This window comes from Morone saxatilis, unplaced genomic scaffold, assembly GCF_004916995.1.
Source record: "Morone saxatilis isolate NCDOM2014 unplaced genomic scaffold, NCSU_SB_2.0 Contig0, whole genome shotgun sequence".
Classification (NCBI taxonomy): Eukaryota; Metazoa; Chordata; class Actinopteri; family Moronidae; genus Morone; species Morone saxatilis.
Window position 1 is genome coordinate 8,131,398 of NW_023339650.1, and position 5,515 is coordinate 8,136,912.

Below are 5,515 nucleotides of genomic sequence, written 5' to 3' on the forward strand. Positions count from 1 at the left end.
TTACTGTGATCATATACACTTTGATGCTTTGTGTATTTTTTGCATTACCATTACACCACTACACCAGTAATTACAGTGACAACATTGATGCTAACATAATTTCGGTTGCAATAGTGGACACTTTAAAATTCAAATTGATTGAAAACTGCATAGATAACAAGTTAGCCATGTCTTTGGTGAAAAGACACTAGGCATATACAAATCAGAGCATTGCAATATTCAAATAGTATTTTTGTTTTTGGTCGAATTGACAATATTAATCAGTCAATCAAAGCAGATAGTTTGTAGCCCACAGATTTAATGATAAAAATGTTTGACAGGATGCTAGACTGGATAATAACTGGAAAAGTTAGGTAGGATATGACATGTTAGTCCCTAAGCAAGGCACATAACTTGTATGTAATTTCAGTAAAGTAAAAAGAAAAGCTAATCTGTCCCCAGTGCATTGGCTTTAAAGATAATATGCCTTTATTTATGTCTGTATTAGACAGTGTCAGTAGAGAGAAGACAGGAAATGAGAGAGGGAGAGAGATGCAACAAAGGCCAAATCTGGGACATTGCAGTTCATGACCAGCATCTCAACCCCTAAGTCAAGGGGTTGCCCCTAATGAAAGAGTCTTTTACTATAAGAATGTAAATGGTTACCAGTCCTAAATTTTCTAAAAAGTTCTTACATAACCCAGTTTCTGTAAGTTAACCAAGACCATGTGAGATCTGAACAGTGTGAGCTGACAAGGTGTTTTGTCTTCTCTACCTCTGCAACATCTTTAATTGCAGTGCCCTATACATGCACTGAATTCAGTCAGCTTTTTTTTTTAAGTTTCTTCATTCCCTTATTTTTTGTTGTCACATGTTTAAAAAAAGATCTTTGTGTCTTTCTGTACTTGTAATCATGCTAGCCTAGAGCGCTCCAATAAACATTTTAATTTGTTTTTAATTTGTGAAAGAGCGCTCATACCACAACACTTCCATGCTTCTCTCCATGTGTCCTACCAAAATTTCCAATAAGAATAAGCCAAATGTTAATTATCATGCTTCAGGAAGACATAAATTATTAATATATAATTAATATTACCATTTAATGGAAAACTGTACTATTAGGACTAGTACCCAATGTATTCTGAACAAAACATTCTAAGGGTAAAGTCAGGGAATGACTTGCTCTTTAGTCCTGGCACCAATGGCACTCTCCTGTTACTTAACTGCAGTTAAAATAACAATGTTAAATTCTGAATGGGATGTTTAATCAAGTTCTGTGTCTTTTTGCTCAGTAGGTAATTATTTAACGATGCAGGCTAATGACTTAGACTGAATTAATGAGGAGTGACATCAGATAGGATGAAGTGTAAGCGTGTAATGGACTCGTTAAATAGTCAAGATTACGAGTTAAATTTAAGGACATTCACAGACACACACACACGCTCACATAAACACACATAGAAGTAATTGAAAACCAGCAAAGCTCACATGCCCTCTTTCGGCAAAGTGTTTTTTGGAGTTGATGCACACACACATTGCTTTAAAATGTCACCTTCTCCACTCATCCTTCATCTTCTTATGAAATATGCCATCTGATCTGTTCTCCTCCCTCTCTCACTCTATCTGTCTCTCTCTCTCTTTGTCTTTCTCTGTCTGTCTGAGCGATAACCATATGCGCAGATTATGTTACCAGGCCCCATGAATCCCTTTTGTGAGATTGAAAAAGCTGACTCAAACAAACAAGCTAGCATTATCTAAATATTCTGCGACGCAACACAGCAAGATGTGCAAATGCCTGAGGACACATTACACCCAGGGAAAAAAGTTATCAGGCTATTTTCTGCATAAGAAATCCTGGCCTCACTGTGTTAGTCAGTAACTAGCACAGAAGGAAAGGCGTGTTGCAGAAAGGCACAATATTTAATGCTTCATTACAGAACCACTAGACTAACAAGCACATGTGCACAGGCAGCAAGCACACACACTGATCCAGACGCAAACACAATCAAATTATTTCATGCATGAACACAAAACACACACATGGCAATGTTCATCTCCAGTCCATGGGGCAGCTGTGTACAGGCTTTTCCAGGGCAGTGTGTCCAGATGGACACCAGCTATTAAGCAGTGCAAAACAGGCAGCCAGTATATTTGTGGACATGACATAGTACAGCATCAGAATCATTTTAATTTCTAGGTATTTAAACTATTGCACCGGAATTTGCATGGCATGTCAGTAAACCACTATGTGATACTAACAAGCTCTGGAAAGACAGAGACCATGGAATGTATTGAGAGTACATAAACATCTCCTATACACTATATAGTTCGTAATATCTTGGTGCATGGAAGCGCACAGAATTGCTCTCTATTTAACAAACATTATTGGATTCCATTGTGAGATGACCTCACTCATTATTGTTTAGCAAGACCATGGATGAAACCAAGAAACTCTTCCTACACCTGATTGGATTAATACATCATTCACAGGTCTGCGACTTTTCAATCTGAAAAAATATGTGGCTGTTGTGCAAATGTCAAATTTATATCAAAAGGTTATTCTAACTCGTTGTGTTTTAAATACAGTTTGGGCAGGAAATGGGACATGCAATTGCATAATTATGCAACTACAAGACCTGGCCTTAAAACCAATTCTTCAGCACAATGTCCAGACTTAAAGTAGTAATAGCCCAATCTTAGAAAAGCTGAGCCTGCATGTTCTGTTCCAGCTGTGCAAAGCTATATTTAGAAAGGATTCAGTCCCCACAGTGTCTGTCTTGACCCACGGAAAGCTCTCAAATTAAGGCTCTGTCTGTGTGATAGGTGTCAGGGGAGAAGATTTACAATAGAGTAACAGGAGCATGCTAAATGTCAGTCACAGAGCCTTCAAGTCTCATTTTTTTCACATTTTTAGTTAAGAACTGTTAATTATTGTCCAATCCACTGTGTATACAGTGGAGGGGAGGGCATTTCAGTTTTCAAGCGCTCTGCCTTGACAATGTATGACATGTATGCAGGCAAACATTCCCATTTCGTGAAAGTTCTCTTAGTTAAACTTTTATGTTGCACAGCCAGGTGGCTTCACCTCCACCCATGATAAGGCATCAGATAAAAAATCTTCTTAGTAGAAGTCAGCATATTCAAGGCTGAGCATTAAAGAAATAAATAACCCACCCTCTCTCACCCACCCACCTCCTGTCGTTGGTGCTTAAACATTAGTCAAGGTGAAGTGTTTTCACTGTTCTGTTGTTTTATATCGACTCAACAGAGAATTGTGTCTCTGCTAAGCGGGTTTTCCATCGTGTGCTTGTTTGCCCATTAGCATTCAAAGCGGGTGAAAATGACTTGACCTTCTCTTGGAAGCGGAGAGCCGTGAACGTGAAGTTTTAATTGAGTTCTTGTGTCTTCTTCTCTCTCTCTCTTTTCTTTCTTTCTCATCAGTACAATAAATGATTGACCTCATAGACTGGTGAAACGTCTGTGATCTCTGTATTATGCCGCCGTGATGGATGAACTTATTCATTTATACCAATGCATTGTCTCTTCGTTCATACCTCTATTGTCTGTTTCATACACTTTTTTGACATTATATCTTTAAAGAAATATGTTTAAACTCATGTTACCAAACTTCAATAATTGGTTTGTTAATTCTTTTGATTTCTTGTTCTCTGTTTTGCCAATTGTCTGCACCCATATCCTCTTATCAAAGGCAGTATAATGGAAGTTCAACGCAGTATTGCTCCTAAATAAAGTTGAATGTGAAACAACTAATAAATCAAATAAATCAATAAATACCGAGAAATCATTAAAGCCGTCGTTGTATATTCACACAGTATTGTAGCTTAAGGCCACAATGAAATTATATTTGCAAACTTTGCTTACTCTGTTATTGCCTTATTTTACTCCCTAGTTCCCTAGTCCCTTTTCAAGACTCACCCACAAATTGGAGCTTTGTGGTTTGATAATGTTATTGTTAAAATACAGCTGCTGTACAAGCCACATAAAATTAGCCCCTGTGTCAATAATATCAGGATATTTATGTTTAAAACTACTGGGTAAAGTGTTACTTTCTGCCATTTAGTAAGCTAACAAATATGGTAAACACAATGGCGGATTGGTTCCTTTAGTGAGATATTGAGCCTTTCTCAGTAAAAAGAAGCACAGAAATGAATACTGAGACCGCTAGGTAGTTATGAAATCACAAACAGCTGTTCCCGCTCATGCTCGTTTACAATTGTAGCCTCCAATATGACCACCAGAGGATGTACTCCAGTAAAAAAACCTCCAAACATCCACACAGTCACCCACTTAAGTGTACCTGCCTCCCCTGAGCAATGCATTCCCTTTCTCCAACTACCACTGCTAATTAATTGTGACAGTATCATGTGTTTTTAGAGGACGTTACTGTCTTCCATTGTCACTATGAACTGAAATGACAATAAATTATTTTGCAGATTGTGACTATGCTGTGGAAATGCACTGAGTGGTTGTGACAATAAGTTTTTCCGAGTTCGTGGATACATTTGTCTCTTGGGTATTTAGACCCACACTTACTACACTATGGCTCTAACATTGATTTCCCTAAAGGCTGTCTACAGCATGATACACACTCTATACTCGCTTTATATTTCAGTGAAGGCTATTTATGAGCAGAAGATTAACTGAGGAACTTAATGAAGCTGTCTTTGTAAAATGAACTTATTTTATCTTCACAGCACCATACAGTAGCCTATATACTGTATGTCATCATAATCTCTTCTCCTAGTTTGTTGTTAATCAATTTCAAATCTTATTACCTATTTCTCAATTTTGTATGCTTTTCATGACCTTAAATTGTGTAATTTGTGAAGTCACATCAACTTTCAGCTGCATCTGTTCATTCTTTGAATTGAGTGTTGATATAATGCACCATTTACGTCTTCTTATACTTAAAGTTGTGAAGCATTTTGGATGCTTTATATATAGTAATTCATTATGCATGTTCATACATTTATTTATATATATGTACTGGAGTAAAAGTTTGTTCCAAGAGGAATTTATAAGGAGAATACAATATTCAGCCTAGCTTATGCTACGCACCTCAGTTTCATATTTATTTTATTGACACAGGGAAATGAGTCAGTGTCTGGTACTGAGTGTCTCCGTATCTAACACAGCTCCATGTTGAAACCCAAACAAATCCAACCCAACACCACCCACCTGTACCTCCAGTTCAATTAAAATTGTATTCATTATTTCTCTGCATCATATTGGCAAAGCTGCTAATAATAAATGTAACAATACTGTCAAATTATCTAAGCAGCGTTGGTGTGTGTGTTGGCTGTGAAGTTCAGGCAACGACTGTCTGACTAAAGCTGCTTTTTTTCCACTTCCTCTTTTTTTGGACACAAGTCAAGTGCTTTAGATTGAAGCGAGCCTTCGGGGCACAGATTGAGATGTATCCAGAATTTTAATGTTCCCTTTTCAATTGTTTAGTTTAGGGAGAGCTGCCAGGTTTCCCCGGTATCTGTATCTCACTCACTCCCTCTCTCTCTCT

At 37.5% G+C, this 5,515-nt stretch overlaps 1 protein-coding gene across 1 annotated transcript in view; it reads left to right on the forward strand.

Moving 5' to 3' along the window:
• The window catches only part of ctnnd2a (catenin (cadherin-associated protein), delta 2a), a gene marked incomplete in the record, with an annotated part of 121,108 nt that overhangs the window by 66,377 nt on the left and 49,216 nt on the right, over positions 1–5,515 (forward strand).